The sequence below is a fragment of the Pinus tabuliformis genome, chromosome 1_2 (genome assembly GCF_031772625.1).
Source record: "Pinus tabuliformis cultivar Carrire ecotype Pingquan chromosome 1_2, CPIR1, whole genome shotgun sequence".
Lineage (NCBI taxonomy): Eukaryota > Viridiplantae > Streptophyta > Pinopsida > Pinales > Pinaceae > Pinus > Pinus tabuliformis.
This window is the reverse complement of record NC_142298.1, coordinates 119,798,378-119,820,943: the sequence shown is the minus strand read 5'-3', so window position 1 is coordinate 119,820,943 and position 22,566 is coordinate 119,798,378. Positions and strand designations below refer to the sequence as shown.

The 22,566-nt window shown below is 32.8% G+C and overlaps 1 pseudogene; it reads left to right on the top strand.

Annotated features, from left to right (window-relative positions):
- The first annotated feature begins 6,225 nt into the window (after nt 1–6,225).
- LOC149204800 (pentatricopeptide repeat-containing protein At2g27800, mitochondrial-like) overlaps nt 6,226–22,566 on the top strand; it is an 80,878-nt pseudogene continuing 64,537 nt past the window's right edge.

Sequence of the window (22,566 nt, the reverse complement as noted above, 5' to 3'; positions counted from 1 at the left end):
AGATGATCTAGAGTCGATTGTAATAGATCGATTACTTCCTTCCAATGTTCTCATAATTTGAGTATGAAAAGACCCTTGGCAGACATCTTGGCGTGTAGGTCCTTTAAGAATTGCAAATTTTGGAATACCACTTCCAATATGCCCATTACAAGATTTTTGATGGCTTTAAATGTTAAAATGATTCCTTAATATAAGGAGATTCTCCCTTTTTCAGGAAACATAGTTATTCATGAACATCTTAGATGCTTAAGTAGGCTGATTTTCTTTCTCATTTTTGTCCATCTAGAAATATAATTTTTTTAATATGATTTATACATGTGATAATATTTAGAATATTTTTTTATATTTTTTAAATTTCCTTTCTTTTGCTATAATCAATTGGTATTGAAATAATAACTCTAGCATTATGAAGTTTTTTAACAATACACCCCAACATCATTTATGTAAGTTTCTATGAACCATAATTTTTTTTTAATTTTATGAAGAAATATTAACTTAATATATGTTAATACATCCAAAAAATAAAATAATACATAGTTATTAATATAATAATGTAAAAGCATACATGAATTAGATTCTAATCCGAGGAAAATTGTATTCACAAAAAAATAATAGTTTTACTAATTAGGTAGATTTTGGAGAAGGTTTTCCAAAATTTCAATTTAATTATCCATAATTATTAGGTGGATGGTTCAAAATTTAACCTGCATGGAATATTCTAGAATATTCTTAGTAGTATACACAAATCAATGGTTGAGACTTATCTCCACGATATTTATGCTCTTTTTACCATTTCAATTAAATTGATTAATTAGAAAAAGGTGTTATGAACACGTGTCGTATCAAATGAGTTCCTATTTTTTTGGGTATGTTTTATTCATAAGACATGGTATCGACTCATAATATGGTAAGAAATTCTATTACATATTAAGAATCTCAAAGATAAAGTGGGGGTAAATCTACATGATTAAGAATATTGCTCCATGTTTTCAAATATATGTGTGTGTGTGTGTGTGTTTAACTTATAAATTAATTATTTCTGTAATTAATAATAATAGTAATGTAAAATGAGGTTACAATTTAGTTATTTTTATGATTTATCATGAAGTAAGTGTTTTGAGGTTTCTTTTGGATTGATTTCTATCAACTTTTACCAACCATTTAATTTATATGAGTGCTATTATATTAGTTAGTTTGACATTACATAAAGTTCTGGGTTTGTAATATAGTTTTAATTAAAAATTTATTGTTTTTTTTTTGTATTGGAAAATAGTTTTTTTGTTCTAATAAAGTAATTAGTGTCTGAGAAAAAAATTAATCTCTTTCAATTTCATTCTATGCATCTAATTTCAATTTGCAAATATTTTACAATCAACTATATATAGATCATGAACGTATGCATTTATATTAAAACAAATACACATGTTAATCGCCCAAGAGGATAAAATATATATTTTTATACATCTTTCACATTTATATCTGAGTTTTCTAATAGATCCATGAAAATTTGCATGATCCATAACTTTAATAACCCTTTAAATGTTTTTCTTTTGTGAACTGACATAGTCAACAACTAGGGTAGGCTTGTACTTGGATGACACGGGGTCAATTCAAATACTACCACTATCACCTCTAGGCACATAACCCCTCACATGGCACACATGGCTAGTGAAGAGTTTGAACTAGTAATGTTACATGGAGTTCCTTAATAGTGCACCGTATCGCCAACTCATCTACACCCTATGGGATTTTCATAATTGAAGGAGATGTGGGTGAGATTTGATCCACTTATGTGTGCACGTGTCGTAAGGATATTTAATATAATTGACCACTACTTTATGGTGCCCCATGGATTCAAGCTAGGTACTCATGGGAATTGAACCTTGCACAACAGTAAAAAAAAAATCCTCACCTTCCAACATTGAATCCAACCTATTTTTACAATAACCCTTTAAATACTAAATTATAAACAACATCTTAAATAACTAATCCAATTTTTTAAATATTAAACTTTCAAGTTTTTACACATTCAATATTTTACAAGTAAACGGTGAAGGAGATCTATTTAAATTGTATATTAATTTTTTTAATTATATAATAAATATTTGATTTTAATTATAATATAATATTTTTATATATATAACCTTTATCTCTATCATAATATAATTTCAAAATATCCTTTTAAAATTCCTTTAAATTAGAAAAAAAACAATATAGTAATCCTTAAACTACGTAAATATTCTCTTTTTTCCTTACTAATTAATGTACAAAAGGAGAGGTATTATTATTATTACTATTATTATTATTATTATTATTATAGGATGCGTTTAGGCCTTTGTGGATGAGGTCATGGAACTTGTGGAATTAGACTATTTAAGGGATGCACTTGCAAGCCTTCCTAGTGTGGCTGGATTTTAAATAGAACAAGGGAAAAGGCTAAGAATAGTTGTTAACCTTGTTGCAAATCCTTCTATAATTTTCATGGATGAGCCTAATTCTGGTTTGGATGCTAGAGAAATTACAATTGCTATATGGGTTGTCTGTAGTATAGTAGATTTTGAAAGGACAGTTGTATGTACCATTCATCAGCCCAATATTGACATATTTGAAGCTTTTGATGAGATAAAGCAATGTCTAGATTATATGATAACTTATATTGTTTATTTCAGAGTGGTGATTACTGGCATACTATAATGGGTTCAATTATTGTTGATTAGAAGAGGATAGCAAGTCATTTACTTTGGGCCACTGTGTCAGAATTCTCACAATATTGTTGAATACTTCGAGGTAACTACCTTGCAATGCCATGTACCTAGAAAAGGAGTGGTTTCGAACAAAGTACTATCAACTTAGTGTCAATATGTGAGTTAATTTTCTTACTTTCACCATGTAAACTACAGGCTATTCCAGGAGTACCAAAGATCAAAGAAAATACAACCCAACTACATGGATGTTGGAAGTTAGTTCTATTTTTGTTGAACATAGTTTGGGGATAGACTTTGCAGAGCATAAAAAAAAAAAATCTCCACAAGTAAGAATTAAAGTTGCCATTCTTTTGGCACTAGAATCCTTCTTCTTAAAATAGCTAGCATTATAGCAAGTATAAAATATACAAATATATCCACTTCAAAGTCACATTCTAACAATGCATTGTTTTTCTTGGACATGAAGGTGAAATAGAACCTTGGTTAAAGAACTGAATACTCCATCTCTGAGAGAAAAATATCTATACTTCGCTACTGAGTACTCATAATCATTCTTCGAACAATTCATGTCATATGTGTACAAGCAATGGTGGAATTACTAGAAAAGTCCCAATAATAATGCTATTAGGTGATTTTCTCTTTGTAACAATCTTTTGGAAAGTCGACACAAAGTTGTATGCCTTAAATTTAACTTTGTATGGCATATTAGTACCCAAAACATTTTGTTTGAATAGAAAAATCTATAAAATGTGTGATGTAATTTCATATGATATAGAATCTCTTCTTAGAAACTAATGACTAGACTAATGTATATCAGGGACAACAAAAATGATCTCTTTATCATCGTTGGGGCTTTGTATGGAGTATTTATATTCTTAGCAGTCAAAAACTATTCAAATGTGCAACCTGTAGTTTCAGTAGAGAGAATTGTGTTCTACAGAGAAAGGGTTGTAGGAATGTACTATCATTGAACTATGCTAAAGCTTAGATTAGTCGTCTATCATTGTTTCATTTTATTCTAGACATTCAAATTTTCCATGTGCCAAAGTTTGTGAAACATAGAATGGGCTTATAGGATTTCTCATCCAAAAGTAAACTTTGGAGTTCAAATCCTTGGGTCAATATGCCCACATCTTCTCACTAGCTCATATTAGTATTATCCGATGCTGAGGGCATCCTTGGGCTTTTTGATGGGATTTTTCCTGATTCGGGAAGGTCTTGAAAGGTGCTACCTAAATTCCACTATGTTAACACCATTAAGCTAGAATATGGAAACTATACAATTCTCTTTCTATTTATATTTTTTTTGTTAGTTGTTCCAATATTATAATCGGATAGGGTTCTTGTTTACATATGTAATATTCGATGAATATTTTAATAGGTGATTGAGCTCCCTTGCATATCATTGATACAATCGTGATTTGTGAAGTTACCTTTCCTTATTAGTATAATAGAAACCCTAGCATACTTTTCTCTAATAGGAAATATAACAGAATTGTTGGATGAACTTACCAAAGAAATTTCATATTCTTCGAAAGAGGATTTTTTTATTGGTGACCAACAACAACAAAATATGTCAATAGCCAGTTGAGTTTCATATTGATCTACATTGATCATAGATGACAAGTCATTTCTACAAGGTTTCCTTATTTCTTGTGCACTATATTTTACAAGCATCTCTTGACACTGGCTTTTCCCTAGATCAGTGGTATCCGTAACCATTACTAAACCATTTTACGGAAACATTTGGACTTGCAAATAAAGCTATAGAATAGTAAATCACTATGATTTGTATTCCCTAGATTGGTGCTATTGTCACATTATCAGGAACTAATGAATGCATTCACACTCTATTATATGCTACATTTCTAAGCCTTTCTTGCATTATGAGTACGTAATGATTTCACCATCGCCAATTAAATCACATTTCACTATATCTTTTCATCAAAAAAGTTATGTACTAAGTTCTAATGCAGAAACCCCAATTAGGAACTTCTCGTAGCCAAGTGTGGCTTTCAAGTCAATGCTTTATTGCTGCAATGACATCTAAGGCCTTGCTATAATACGTAATCTTAACCAATAATCAATGAAATTCACAACACCAAATCTTGTCCACAATTTTTTTCAAATAGTTGGTCGGTACACTCCATTCTCCCACTATTAGTCAAATTTGATCAATGAATTAAACTAATAATGTGAGTATTTAAACAATCTAGGTGAGCACCCATAAATTGTTTGCTTGGGTATCCATTTAAGATCCTTCTTGACCATCGATGATTTTAGGTGAAAATAAACCATCCAATAATGGATGCATCTCCACTACACATTGCATGTCATGTTATTCCTCTATATTGGTAACAACATACAATAATAAGTGCAATTAGGGGAGCATACCCATGTCATTGTTTGCTAGTATATGATAGACATGTTTGGAAGGGTGAGGGGACAACTTGTAAAATAAATCCATTGATTAAAGCATAATGTCAACCATTATCATATTATAATAATCTTGGCAATATCATGATCCTAATTATTTTTTTGGAATGAGTAAGTTACTTATTGAGTACTTTATGTACCTATTCCTCATTTTATTAATCTTATTTTTCACTTAAAGGTAGCACCTATTTTATATGGCTACATTCATTAGGTGAGAAATTAATCATTAGGGGAAACTATCCCATAGGGAATATCCCATTATCTACTAGTTGTTTGGATTAACTAGGTTCGTATTTTAACTAAGAAAAACATTATAGGAGCCTATTACTTTTAAATTGTTATAATTTTGTTTAATGTAGTATATAATTATAACATCATGTTATAATTAATATAAAATAAAGTTATACAATTATACTAATTATAAATAAAACTAAAAGAAAAATAGTTATATGATAAGGTTAAAATATATGTAATTTTATATATGTTTTAAGTAACGAAAATAGGAAAATGAAGAATTAAAAGCTAAAAAGTAAACATTATGTTAGTTTATTGTAATAAAATAGAAGAATAAACATATCTTGACCATTTATAAATGAGAAGTTTTTGTTATATCTTAATTGCAAAATTCTAAAATAAAAATAAACTTAATTTCTATACCTAATCTAATCACTTCCGTAAATTATATACACAATAATAATAACATCTACCTATAATCCTTAAAACTTATAATCATATCATAATGAGTATAACCTTGATATTTCCATTAAAATAGGTTTTTTTTTAAAGTTGTTGGTAATGAATATGATGGTATCATTGACACTTTTCATCAGAATTTCTAACGAACATGAAATTATATTATTTAATTCGCTTAAAATAATAAAAAAATTCACTTTCTCTTAATTTAAACTTGATACTTAACAAACACAAATATTTTCCACCCCACATTAATGTCAACGTGCAATAAAATAAATTCATTTTTTCAATTTGTTTAGGTATAATTAATATTAGTGAATTGCAACAAACACTTTCAGTGACACCTACAATCTTCACTCTTCGGTTCTCTCTGTTGCAGTTGGCCATAACAATGAGCAAGGTGTTTTTCCAATGCCCTTTCGTCTATCATTTATCAACAACCAGCAGAATAAATGAGCCTCTATTCTCATACTATCCTCATTTAAATTCTTTGATTCTATCAAAATTCTCAATTTCTCCTCCTCCATTCATAGTCAGATCTTCTGATATCCATAACTTCATTTAAAATACCAAATCCTTGCAATCCTTGAGACCTTATACCTCTCCATACAGAATGATATACTCCACAAAATTGCCCCTCAAAAGGGCACCCCAACACCGAAATCTCATCATCCAAACAAATTCAGACAACGCCTCGGAGGATGACGAAGACGACGAAGAGGAGAAGAAGTAGGCCGAGAAACCCAAGGGCCCCATGGCCCCCAAAAAATGCAAACCCTTGTTGTAACATACCCTAGTAAACTCACATGTAAAAGAAGGGAGTTAGAATTTTCTTACACAAATTACCCACAGGTAATTATCCAAATCACAACTCCACATTCCTCTTTAATCATTAGATATATTTTTCATTAGTACATAAAGTAAATTTCAATAGAGGACAGTAAGTTGTATAACCATTCTCAACCATTGTTGTAGTACAACAACATAAATTTTCTTATGAACCTTGCATCCATTTCATTATTTCCTTAACCATATTAATTAATCACATACTTGACATTATGATTATCACATTAAAGAAGGAATCAACATCATCACGGATTCAAAATCATCAAACTGGCACAATAAGAAATCACATCATTAAACACCAATATACCCTGCAAACCCCATAGGGTGAAAACCAACAAATGTTTAATTTTATTATTAAACGCTCGTGAGGGTTTCCACCCCTCACTCAATGGCTTATAAGGGATTCCATCCCTTATCCATTGCTATAAAATATTACAATGAAATATCATTAAAATGTAATATAACTAGCTAAAGCTATTACATTTTCCGTGAAACCCTTTACTTACATATCACCAATCTCTACATCCTTGTGGCATGATTGTTCTATCAATCTACGATCCCGCAACTTGTAATCATGAGCATGGCCCATTAGTTCTTAACCTACCACAATGTTAAACACCATTTTTATTTGGCACAAACCATCATCATTTCCTGTCTTTGTTGTCGTTAACAAGCTTTGGCAAGAAGATTAGTTACAATATTAATCAACCATTAATCAGCCTATAAAAGTGATATTTCAACATCTATTCATGTGCATGAGTTGTAAATATATATCACAACATGCTTCTTCTAACAACGTTGTGCACAAACAATTATCAAGCATGTCATCATAAATAACTCATTCATTTATTCAAGTAAATACTTGTTTTACTTTCCACAATTCTTATTAACAATAATTCATAGTTCTCTTCAAAATATCTAACCCAATAGTTCTACAAATCCTTGTTCCTCTTTACAATATACAACACAATAGTTATATCTTCATACATGTAATAAACTATTGCTTCTATGCTTTTGCATATGTTTTCTTTTCACATAGTTATTTTTCAAGAACCCATCATGATTTCTCTATCATTTATGTACAAAGCTATTATGCATTTATTTCCATGAAAGTATCATAACAAGTTCCTCATGCATTTGTTTCAACAAGGTGTCATAATCAACCTTTCTTTTGCGCATAAGAACTAAGATAATAATAACGGTAACCGTTTATGTATTAAACCATGCAAATGAATCAAACTACCCAATATGCATGAACCAAATCCTTTACCATTTTACTCACCAAAACATGTAACTTTTGCAAACTCTTGCAAAAGGATTACACCATTAGCTTATATTTCATGAATAAAAAGATATATATCCTCTCCAAAGAAGGTTCCTATGACTTATCTCTGTGCATTTTAACTATGCATAGGTTATTATATTTTCCCATAACTAAGTATTTTTTTTCAAGAGAACTCTCTACCCATGAGAATATTTCACAATTTACCCTCTTTAATCTATATTCACTTCCAGGAAATGACTACAAAATCCCTTCTCAAGAAAAGAGGTTTCATCCTATCATTTCTTACATAAAAACATATGCATGTTATATAAAGACAATAAATGTTACTTATCTTTTTATGGTTCAATTATATATAATAACCATATTTTCTACATATAGTAATAAAAACCTTTAACTACATGTAGTAATATATTTTCTCTACCAAGAAAATATATATATGATAATCAATATTTATCTACATGCGATAATTTATTTTCTTTACAAGAGGAATATATAACCTTAATCTACATTTAGTAATATATTAAATTACCCATACTAAGGTTATTTAAGTAAAAACCCACTTTAGGTTGTTCTAGTAAAACCCTACTCCCTTTACCAAGAAAAATAGTATGAGTTTTGTGTAAGGACAAATTCCAAAGCATCTTCACTTATATTACATTCCAAGAAAATGACAAATCACACCAGATTCACATGTAATCTTTATAATAAAATCTACACATTTACTTAGATTTTGTTTGCCTATTTTCTTTTCAAGAAATAGAATTTAATAAAATGTATACTTACGTTTCTCTGGAATTGTCAAAAATATTTAAGATATTCTCATGAAAATTGCTCAAATTTTTATTGAAGAATAACAAAAGATGGTAATAAAATCTAACCATTTTCTTCCATACCCTTCGCCATTGTGTGGGAGACTTTCCTTGTTTCTTGCTAGGACTTTTAGTGAGAGGAATGCGGCACCTATCACAAGCGAGGTAGTGTCATCATCCATTTCAAGTTGTGACCCGGGTAGCCCTTCCTAGACCACCATCGAACAAAAGGCAAAGTCAAATTTGGTGGCAGCCCAGTTTGAGACTCCTGGGACTCGAACAAAGGCATTGTAAAAATCGTATAATCATCAGACATCTAGTCCGGCCCTTAATAATGTTAGATGCAAATGGCGGTTGCGAAGGGAAACATAGCTCTGGTCATGATTACGAGATCAGATCCCCTTGATTTTCACGCAATGGTTCTGCAGATGACGAGTTTTTTCCAGCAGCGTCGCCCCCTCCCCCTTTAAGCATAGCTAGAGTGGCCGAGCTAAGACGTTATAGAATCAAATTAACGGTTTCATTCCCCTTTTGCTTCATGATTTTAGGTCTTTCCACATAAAACCTCCAAGCGCTCTCCAATTTCCTCCTTTCTTATTCATCCTCAATTTAGTTTCATGAATATCAAGAATCAGTTTGTAACTGATGTGTAACTTTTAAAGTTACTATTCATAAATGTTTGATTTTACGTAGAGTTATTTTATGGATGTTACATACTCCCTCGCTTAGCAGGAACACCATCCCCTGTGTTCATCTCTCGCTGGGACCTTAGATTTTTCTCATCATATAACCATATAAACCGCACAAAAAGTGATCCTTCCTATTTAAAATCAAACATTTCATTCCAAGAAATGACAATAAACAAAATAGTAATGTTATAACATAAGAAAAATCAATAGTCATAAGCATTTATAACTGCAAAAATATGAAGTTATAATTTCCATCACTTGGCTCTTATTCAAACTCATAATATACAAATACAAATCTCTATATCATCTTACCATTACTTACCAATTACTCTTGAAAATCATGATCACTTTCACGTAAGCATTTTAATAGTGATTGAGCAACCCATCAACCCTCCATTGTAAGCAACCCATAATGTATGACTAAAAAATACAATCACATTAGTCACAATATTTTGAGTCAAATGAAATACTTTTAACTACCAATCAATTGTGCAATGTTAGATGATTTTTAAATCACAGTACTTTTATAAGTACTTAAAGAGCACTAACACTAATCATCAAAATGATAAATCACTGCTCCACATGCACACTGAATTAATTCTCACTAAAGACATCCACAGAGTACTTCTAAAAGTACCAAAAGAGCACCTAGCTCTCTAATCATCAAAACAGTCAATCACTGTATCAATTGAAAATTGCTTAGCCTCTACTAAGACATTTACAAGATTAATGATACAATAAAGGAACTAAAATTCCAATAACTCCTTACTAAGCACTAAAATCCTTTCATGTTAAATGTGCATAACATTTTTTTACACAACTATATATAAAATTCATTTTTAACATAACGTATAGCTAATTAGTTAATTTCTTTAGCTATGACAACCACAATAGGCTAAAGAATTCTCCTCCCAACCCATGGGAATTCGTTTCCACAACCAAGTGGAGTCATTTTCACATCCAGACAGTTTATTTGATAGAGACCTTACTAGGTCTAACATGGAATTCCACTGGCCAACCAGCTCAAGAATTCCAATGACCACATAGGGTCCAATATAGGATTCCTCTTGGTAGCGTCCTACCTATTCCTCTGACAGCATCCTGTTTATGAGGAATTTTGGGCCTCCTCCAACAGACCTCAAATCAATAAAGTTTCCTCAGTATTTTTACCCTCTTCGCCATCTTTGGAAACTCTTTCCCCTTACTAAGATCATTTATCTCTAAGGAGAGGAAATCCGGGCAGACAAGTACCATCAACCCCTCCGAGCAGGTAACTTTCATCAACCCAAGGCATTCTAGCCTTTCACAACTATCTGCAACTATCTCGAATGTTAAATTTCTCTTTTATCACTCTTTCCCAAAGTAATTTACATAATGAACCATATTAACATTATCATTAACAAAATAAACATGCATGTACACCATGCATTTACAATTAACCCTCAACATGGGTCCACAAAATCTAGATTAATAGGAAACATAACTAACATACATGTTTTATGCTTTCTGATTTTCCAAATAACACAATCATGCATATCATATAACATTATTCTTTCTCATTTACGGTTGCAATTCACATTGCAACATTTTATGCGACGAGTTTCCTTGTTGCCATTAAGCTACCACTACTTAATCCTATCAGCAACGTTAGTTACAAATATGCATCATTTAACAAGTTTTCACTTTCCAAATCATTTTAGTTTCGTGCATAAAATATTGTCATGCATAAAAGTATATCCAAATATTCATCAATGTGTAAATTTCAATAATAGTTGAGTTAACAATCTAAGCATTTCCAATTTCCCATAGTGTATTGTCATCAACAAACCGATACATGAAGTAACTACCATAATCACTTGTTTACGAATTGTAATAATCTTAAATCCAGTTCAATTAATGCATATAAGTTCTATTAGTTAGTCATAAAACACTAACCAATCACAACTACCAACCATCTTCATGCATCCATGACAAGACTTAATTAAAAATTACTTATTACAATCAAGTCTCATTACTCGGCTCATTGTTTATTTTCGATATCTAAAGGGGTTCTTACAATGTCCTTTTAAAACACTATATTGTCATATTCAAGGACATTCCTCGTATATTACATTCATGCATTGTCTCGCTAAAATTAGTTGATTGTAACTTCAATCATGTTCATTAAAAGTATCATTATTATTGCCATATTTGCAAAGCAAAAGTTGGTAGTTGATTGTCACTTTCCTTAATGAGTGCTCAATATTGTTCATAAGTGTAATGAGTGTTCAATATTGTTCATAAGTGTGAAAAAAAAATTATTGCCTTTTTTCGTCATCAAGAATCTTGTCATGAACATAGTTTTGTAGCACACTTTATTACTTACTACTCAAAGCAGTTATAAACATGATTCACACATATCATGTTAAAAGTAGTGTACCACATAAATCAATATGTAGCTTGTTAAAATCATACCTAAGTTAATGCCCACTGGTGGCATACCTCAATTTCTTTTCCGCTTACCAATTCCCAAAGGCACCAGTGTTGCAACCTTTAGCTCTGATGCCACTTGTAACATACCCCGATAACCTCACATGTAAAAGGAGGGAGTTAGAATTTTTTTACGAAAATTACCCACAAGTAATTATCCAAATCACAACTCCACATTCCTCTTTAACCATTAGATATATTGTTCATTAGTACATAAAATAAATTTCAATAAAGGACAGTAAGTTGCATAACCATTGTCAACCACAGTTGTAGTACAATAACATAAATTGACTAATGAACCTTGCATCCATTTCATGATTTCCTTAACCATATTAATTAATCACATACTTGACATTATGATTGTTGCATTAAATAAGGAATCAAGATCATCAAGGATTCAACATCATCAAACTGACACAATAAGCAATCACATCATTGAACACCAATATACCTTGGAAACCCCGTAGGGTGAAAACCACTAAATGTTTGATCTTATTATTAAACACTCATGAGGGTTTCCACCCCTCACTGAATGGCTTATAAGGGATTCGATCCCTTATCCATTGCTATAAAATATTACAATGAAATATCATTAAAATGTCATATAACTAGCTAAAGCTATTACATTTTCCATGAAACCCTTTACCTACATATCACCAATCTCTACATCCTTGTGGAATGATTGTTCTACCAATGTACGGTCCTGCAACTCATACTCCTGAGCATGGCCCATTAGTTCTTAACCTACCACAATGTTAAACACCATTTTTCTTTCGCACAAACCGTCATCGTTTCCTATCTTTGTTGTCATGAACAAGCTTTGGAAACAAGATTAGTTACAATATTAATCAATCATTAATCAGTCTCTAAAAGTGATCTTTCAACATCTACTCATGTGCATGAGTTGTAAATATATATCACAACATGCTTCTTCTAACAACGTTGTGCACAAACAATTATCAAGCATGTCATAATAAATAACTGGTTCATTTATTCAAGTAAATACTTGTTTTACTTTCCACAATTCTTATTCACACTAATGCATATTTCTCTTCAAAAGATCTAACCCAATAGTTCTACAAGTCCATGTTCCTCTTTACAATATACAACACAATAGTTATATCTTCATACATGTAATAAACTATTATTTCTATGCTTTTGCATATGTGTTCTTTTCACATAGTTATTTTTCAAGAACCCAGCATGGTTTCTCTATCATTTCAAAAAGGTATCATGATCAACCTTTCTTTTGTGCATAAGAACTAATATAATAATAACGGTAAGTGTTTATGCATTAAACAATGAAAGTGAATCAAACTACCCAATATGCAAGAACCAAATCCATTACCTTTTTACTCGCCAAAAAATGTAACTTTTGCAAACTCTTGCAAAGGGATTACACCATTAACTTATCTTTCATGCATAAAAAGATATATCATTTCCAAAGAATGTTCCTATGACTTATCTTTGTGCATTGTAACTATGCATAGGTTATTATATTTTCTCATAACTAAGTATTGTTTTTCAAGAGAACTCTCTACCCATGAGAATATTTCACAATTTACCCTCTTTAATCTATATTCACTTCCAGAAATGACTACAAAATCCCTTCTCAAGAAAAGAGGTTTCATCCTATCTTTTCTTACATAAAAACATATGCATGTTATATAAAGATAATAAATGTTACTTATCTCTTTATGTTGCAAATATATATAATAACCATCTTTTCTACATATAGTAATAACAACCTTTAACTACATGTAGCAACATATTTTCTCTACCAAGAAAATATATATATGATAATCAATATTTATCTACATGCGATAATTTATTTTCTTTATAAGAGGAATATATAACCTTAATCTACATGTAGTAATATATTAAATTACCCATACTAAGGTTATTTAAGTAAAAACCCACTTTAGGTTATTCTAGTAAAACCCTACTCCCTTTACCAAGAAAAATAGTATGAGTTTTGTGTAAGGACAAATTCCAAAGCATCTTCACTTATATTACATTCCAAGAAAATGACAAATCACACCAGATTCACATGTAATCTTTATAATAAAATCTACACATTTACTTAGATTTTGTTTGCCTATTTTCTTTTCAAGAAATAGAATCTACATAACATGTGTACTTATGTTTCTCTGGAATTTGTCAAATATCTTTAAAGCATTCTCATAAAAATTGCTCACTTCTTAGTTGAAGAATAATAAAAGATGTTAATAAAATCTAACCATTTTCTTCCATACCCTTTGCCATTGCATGGGAGACTTTCCTTGTTTCTTGCCAGGGCTTCGAATGAGAGGAATGCGACACCTATCACAAGTCAGGTAGTGTCATCATCCACTCCCAGTTATGACATGGGCAGCCCTTCCTAGACCACCATCAAACAAAAGGCAAAGTGAAATTCGATGGCAGTCCAGTTTGCGACTCTCGGGACTCGAACGAAGGCATTGTAAAAATCGTATAATCATCAGACATCCACACCGGCCCTTAATAATGTCAGACGAAAATGGTGGTCATGAAGGGAAACAGAGGTTTGGTCATGATTATGAGGGCAGACCCCCTTGATTTGTAAGCAATGGCTCTGCAGATGATGATTTTTTTCCAGCAGGGCTGCCCCATCCCCCTTTAAGCACATCGATACTATCCACACTAAGACGTTATAGAATATGATTAATGGTTTCATTCCCTTTCCGCTTCATGATTTTAGGTCTCTCCACATAAAACCTTTGAGCGCCCTTTGATTCCCTCCTTTCTTGATTCATCTGCAATTTAGTTTCATGAATATCAAGAATCAGTTTGTAACTGATGCGTAACTTTTAAAGTTACTATTCATAAATGTTTGATTTTACGCAAACTTATTTTAGGGATGTTACACTTGTTCAACGCCTTCAACAAGAACGCTTTGATTTAGGGGCCCGACTACCCCACAGACCTGTAGGAGGTCTTCCACAAGATCAGAGAGGAAGGCCTCGTTCGGCAGGTCGTCAAGATGTTCGATGCCCTCTCCAAGGACGGGCTAACCCATGAGGCCATGAAGCTCTTTGGGCAAATGAAGGCCAAGTCCTGGATGCCAGATGTCGTTGCACAGACTGTCATCATGGAAGCCTATGCCAGGGCTGGCAAGCCCAAGGACTCCCTCAAGGTCTTCATGAGAATGAAGTCCTCAGGGTGTTTGCCCAATTCCTATAGCTACTCTGTTCTCATTCGAGGGTTGTGCCATGGTGGAATGCTTCAGGAGGCAGTAAATTAGCACATCCATATTTACTAAGGTAAATATCGTTGATATACGCAGATAAGCCTATATCAAGCACATATATCAACCATATTTTCGAATGTGGTTGATATACTCCGATAGGTTTATATCAACCACATTAATAATTATTATGGGTATTTATAATTATTAATAACTATATAGGATTATTAATAACTATATAAATATTAACAATGAGATTATTTATATATATTACCGTATAAATATTGTATTAATATTATAATAATTGAATTGAGGCTTTTACGATCCATAATAGTTGAAAGAATAACTTTGACGTAAATCACATGTAGACAGACATTTGTCAACGTGTTTCGAACCAACTAGTGTGGTTCATCGTCAGGACAAGCTATCCTTACGATGAACCACACTAGTTGGTTCGAAACGTGTCGACAAATGTCTGTCTACATGTGATTTACGCCGAAGTTATTCTTTCAATTATAATAATTATATAAACTCCTAATATATATTAATTAATAAGAAGAATAGCTCATAATAATATTAGATTATTTTTATATTATTTAAATAACCTAATAATATAAAATTATAAAACAATAATAATAATAATAATAATAATAATAATTTATTATAATATTATATTATTATTATATTATTATAGTTATATACAAATATAATTATTATTAAAATAAGCACAATAAAAACCAATTATTTATTATTTATGATAATTAATAACTATACAAATAATAGCAACTATATTCTTATATTCTTGTATATTTATCATTATTGTATTAATATTATTATAATAACATAAACTCATATTATTATTATTATAATAATAGAATCAATATTATTATAATATTATATAATAATATATAGAAATAATCTGGTTGTTAATATCTATATAGTTATTAATAATATTTGATTATAATATAATAATAATATTATATTATTATTATATTATTAAAATAATATAAATTATAATTATTATAATAATAATATAATCATTATTATTATAATAAGAACAATAAAGACCAATTATTTTTTATTTATGTTGATCAATGGAGTTATCTTTAAAGATAATTTTTGGAAGCTTTTCCGGTGGGTTTTTCCGGTCAAAATCCGGCAGCAATTTATTGAAATCGCAAGTTTGATAGCTAATTTCTACACAATCAAAGCGTCCCAGGGGTTTTTCTGGGTGCTGAATCCAAATATGCAATTAAAAAACCATTTTAAATAATACAAATCAAGATTTAACCTCAATTTTTTCTGCCGGATTTCGTCACCGGAATCTCCAAAAGGTCGCACTAAAGACAACTCCGTAATTAATAACTATACAAATAATAGCAACTATATTCTTATATTCTTATATATTTATGATTATTATAATAATATAAACTCATTATAATATTAGTATTATTAATTATTGTTATTATTATTATTATTTTTATTCCTAGGCTTTAGTATTTTTAATATTTATGTTAGGATTTGTATACATAGGGTTAATTATTATCACTATTCAAGATTATTTTTTTTTTCTAAGTAATACTAAACTATTATATTACAGCAAGAGCAGAGTTACATTGTGAAAATTACAACGGGGCCGCGGCCCTGTAAAATTTGTCCGTGGACAGACAGTAGACACTTGAGAATTCTTGCCAGAATTGCATAGGACACATGGACAGAGGACACATGGATAAAAACTTAGAGCCACATTCATGCAGCTGACACATGGACATATACACTTGCAGAACATCGACACAGAACAGAGATAACATAAAACCGACACCATTACATAGAGACAGAGTGACAGACTCATATATAACCGCATAGGAAGCTGACTGAGAAAAATTCTTGCTGTAGAACCTGGAGTGCGAGCTGGGCATGTCAATCTTCGTCAGTGGTCTGCGGCTCATCTTCTGCCTTGCAGCGTGGAGGCTGAAGGATAGCTTTGCCAATGTTGCGCGCTCCACGGTCGCTTGGGCCAGCGCCTGAGTCACCAACAGGCTCTCTCAGGCTCGCTCCCGGGTCATGTAAGGGCCGCATCATCTCAACAGCAGGGAATTCCATATCCACCATGGGAACAATCCCAGGAACACGCGGAGGGTTGGCCCGAGGGATGTCATCCTCATCTTCCCATGGATTGCTACAATGCTCAACAGAGACAGTCACAAAGAAAGTGGAATTAGCTAAGGTGCAGGGGAGGCGGTAACGCACCATTGGGTGTTCCGTGTGCCCACAATCCATGCGCGCAGGCTGTTCCCCCATTCTGCCTCTGCCCGGGGGCCTTCCCCTCGGCCTTCTGCATTCAGAGGATTCCTCAATTGAGGAGGAAGTCGAGGGGGCTCTGCCACTATACCCACCCCTGCCGCCGCTGCCTCTTCCCCTAGTACGCTGCATGCTGGTCTTATGAGCAGAGCGCTTAATTCCACAGTGAAACAGCGGAGTCGGCCTAGAAATGCTGCCAGACCAGGTTTGAGTTTCCCAATTGCCGAGAGAAGTGGCAGCAGAGCCTTGACCCTCTTTCTTAATGTTTGATTGAGGGCTGAGACTCTGAGCCTCCACACTTTCTAACGAAGCCAGAACAGGACTTAACAATGGACGCGGATACGAGCTGAAGCTCCGAGTGCCCTCACCTTCTAACGAAGCCAGAGCAGGAGCTAATGAAAGGCGCATACAGAGAGGCGTTACCAAATTCTCAGAGGCGCAATTGGCTTGCTTGTGAGCTTGCCAATTGCCCCACTCCTCCGCAGCATCACACTCACATTCACAATCAAAGTTCAGAACCTCCGTCACCTCCGGCGAGAACGAAACAGTTGCAGCGAGAAATGGCGTAAGAATGTCTGGGAGAAGGCTGTTATGAAGCGCCATGATGCGCTTCTCAAGAATCGCCTTGATGGTCGACAGGACTTCTCTGTCAACCTTCTTAATTCCCCTCCTTAAATGCTGAAGGGTGGTAGAATGTGTGCGTGTCCTTCTGTCACACTATTCAAGATTATTAATAACTACATAAATAACTATATAGGATTATTAATAAGTATATACATATTAACAAATATATATTAATTAATAATAAGAAAAGATCATAATAATATTAGATTATTTTTATATTATTTAAATAGCCTAATAATATTAATATTAATAAGTATATAAATATTAACAATGTCATCATTTATATATATTGCTGTATAAATATTATATTAATATTATAATAAGTACATAAACTCCTCATATATATTAATTAATAATAAGAATAGCTCATAATAATATTAGATTATCATTATATTATTTCGATAATCTAATAATATAAAATAATAATAAAAATAATAATAATAATATTTGGTTATAATATTATAGTAATATTATTTTTAATTCTATTAAAACCCTTGCATATTTTAGAATTCTTGGAAGTTGATATTGACGCTCAGGCAAGGCAGAGGGAAGTTTGGTGAGATTGAAACTCGCGACGCATTATGGCTGAGGACAGCAATGCAAGCCCTGGTTTCGGTCAGTCGTTAATCCCTGTGATAAACAAGCTGCAGGACATATTCGGTCAATTGGGCAGGAGTTCCACGATCGATATCCCGCAGGTCGCTGTGGTCGGAAGTCAAAGTAGCAGGAAGTCCAGCGTCCCAGAAGCTCTGGTTGGTCGGGATTTCCTCCCCCGAGGATCAAATATCTGCACACATCGGCCACTTGTTCTACAACTTTTTCAAGTGCCTCAGCCGGCCGAGTGGTAGTATGTCGAGTGGGGAGAGGTTACCCTCAAATATGGAACCCTGGAGGGACTTGGGATGGGTGCCCCCAAGGTAGATCTTACCAGGATGACCATGGATGGCAGTCATCTGCTCAGATCTGCCATTGAACCACCAGATCAGAAGCCCAGAAGAACAAGAAGCCTTAAAAAAACCCAGATCTGTGGGCATGTAACCGTCAGGCGGCAACCTCAGACGGGCACAAATCCTAGAGAGGCGGGTCTCATACAGCTCCTCTTAAAAGCACCGGACGACAGAAGTTACTGCATGAGGATACGGAGGGACAGTAGTATCCTGGAACTATGGAACAGAATTCAAATCCCTCAGAAGGCATTACACATCGACTGCATCTGTGCCTCTCATCCAGCTCTGGTCAATGCTCAAAGACTAGCGAATCTGGACTTGGATTTGTCTGCTGTTGGTTGGAAGCAGCTTCCTCTCTTGAACCAACCAGATCTGCCTGAAGACACACATGCATTTCAGATCCAAGTTAATCTCTCAGGCAAAATGACAATGCAATGGGTACGCGCAACAGATCTCTTACAGGATCTTTTGCAAAAACTTCAACGTCAGCTGGGGATCCCCTCCTCTTACCTCAGACTACTATATAAGGGTAAGCAGCTCATGAATCCCCTTCCTATCTCCTCTTACAACATTCATAAGGATGCCTCTATTGTGGCTACCTTTCGTTTAAGAGGTGGTTGCTTTAGGCAGACCTCCTCTGCTCCTTCTTTCTCTTATAAAGATGCAGTCCGTAAAGACGCTACCCAACCGCAGCCCTCTACGAAACCAACCCAACCATCTGGGGCTCCAAAGCCATTTTTGGTAGACAAATCAGAGGAAATTCCTTCCATCAATCTCTCTCATCCTGGGATTGACGGTCGCTATCAGCTTTTTGCAGAATCTGCACTCATATGTAGATTTAATGGGCTCTGGCCTCGCATATTATATCTATACCAATGGATCCATACCAATTGGACTAAAAAAAGCGAGATCTACTTATGTTCAAAAGGATTCTTCATTGTAGCTTTTGACTTAAATGAAGATTACCAGAAGGCCTTAACGGGAGGCCCTTGGTTCTGGGCTCGGTTGGGTTGTTTCTCACCCCCTGGTTTTCAGACTTTGACACTTCTACAGTTGTCATCACCAAGATTCCCATTTGGGTCAGGCTCCCAAATCTTCCGGCGCATCTATGGCATATCTCTGTCTTCTTAGCCATTGCAGATACCTTAGGACACTACCTGAAGGTAGGTTCATCACGAAAGGAAAATGGACTCTACACCTATGGCAGAATTTGTGGAAAAATAGATATTAGCAAAGGATTTCCGGACCAGATTATCTCAAGTATGGAGATTTCCGCTGGACTCAAACCTTGGATTACGAGAATACAGCCTTCCGTTGCCGCCATTGTCATCAAACGGGGCACCTCCAGAGTTCCTGTACCCAGTTCCTCGACAAAAAGAAGAATGTGAATCGCAAACCCAAATCCAAAAGCTAGAATCCATGTGTGCCTCCCCCTCCTATGGACGATTCAGATTCCTCTAGTTCGGATGAGGAGGAAATTGTAGCAGATGGGAAGAATGTTGAGATTTTGCTGGATGCCCCCTTGGTCGATCCGACAAACCCCTCCGCCCCTCAAATCTCTCAGAAACGTTCTCATTTATTTTCGTTCTCAGACTCTGATAAGGATATTCCGCCGCTGGGGCATAATATTCTACTACTTGTTACGACTTAGTCAAACTCCTCTCGATGGGTCAAAGTAAGCAAGACAAAAGGCAAAGAATTTTGTGTGGCAGTAACTGCCCTCTCAGGGTAGATCTATCTGCTTAGTTCTAGCTTTTTGTATTCCCGTGTTTTCTATGGACCTTTCCTTGTATGTCTCTATGGAGCGATGTGGATAGCCTTTCACCTTCGGCTCCCTTGCTTTTCTGTTTTGCTTGCATGCAAGCTTCATTGTACTATACTTTTCTAATCTTAATAGAATTAGTCTTTACTCAGGAAAAAAAATATTATAGTAATATTATATGATTATATTATTATTATATTATTATAATAATATACAAATATAATTATAATTATAATAATAATATAATCAATATTATTATAATATTATCAGGAGTTTATATTATTATTATAATACTATATAATATTTATATAATAATATATAGATATATTCTGGTTGTTAATATCTATATAGTTATTAATATTTTTTTATTATAATATTATAATAATATTATATTATTATTATATTATTATAATAATATAAAAATATAATTATTATAATAACAATAATATAATCTATATTATTATAATATATTATTATAATAAGAATAATAAAGAATAATTATTTATTATTAAGATAATTAATAACTATACAAATAATAGCAATTATATTGTATAATAATAATAGTAGTAGTAGATTATAATATTATATTATTATAATAATATACTGTAAATATAATTATTATTATTATTATTATAATATAATCAATATTATTATAATATATTATGATAATAAGAACAAGAAAGACCAATTATTTATTATTTATTAAAACTAATAACTATACAAATAATAGCAACTATATTGTTATATAATTATAATTATATATTTATGATTATCATATTAATATTATTATAATAATATAAACTCATATTATTATTATTATTAGGCTTCAGTATTTTTAATATTTATCTTAGGGTTTGTATACATGGGGTTAATTATTATGAGTATTTAGGATTATTAATAACTATAAATATATTAACAACTAAATTATTTATATATTCTTCGCATATTTTCTTCGGTGGAAGAGTTCTAAGGCTCAGTGAAAGGGTTAAACAAGTACTTTATATATTCTTCGCATATATTCTTTGGTGAAAGAGTTCTGAGGCTCGGTGAAAGAGTTAAAAACATACTCTATATATTCTTGGCGTATATTCTCACTCTATATATTCTTCGCATATATTCTTTGGTGAAAGAGTTCTGAGGCTCGATGAAAAAGTTAAACAAGTACTCTATATATGCTTCGGTGAAAGAGTTAAACACGTACTTTATATATTATTCTCATATATTCTTCAGTGAAAGAGTTTTGAGGCGCGGTGAAAGAATTAAAAACGTACTCTATATATTCTTCGCATATATTCTTCACTCTACGGGCTGCGGTGGGCATGGGCGATCTGCAGCCAGGTTTGTTGATATCAGGTGCACACATTCCTTATCTTTTTCTTTTTCTTATACATATTTTCTCATATAATTTCAAGTATGAATATTTCACCACAGTTACCAAAGATTACCAAGGGCAGACCTAGCACAGTTACTCTATAAGGCCTTTATGAGTATATAGAGTCTTTAGAGAAACATAGAGAAGAAAGAGAAGCCAAGCTATAAAAAGAGTTAGAAGCCATGCTGGAAAATGAATTTGCATCTCTTGAAGACAGGATCCAAAAACAAATAGAAAATAGAATAGAAATATTGGAGAATAAAATGGAGGCAATGGAGACTAGATTGTAGGTTATAGAAAAACAAAACGAGGATACTAACCAACCATCCCAGCAAGAAGATGCTGATACTTTAGAGAGTCTTACAATGAAAGACATGAATAAAGAACTAGAAGAAAAAGTTAATAGTCGCCTCACCCTAAATA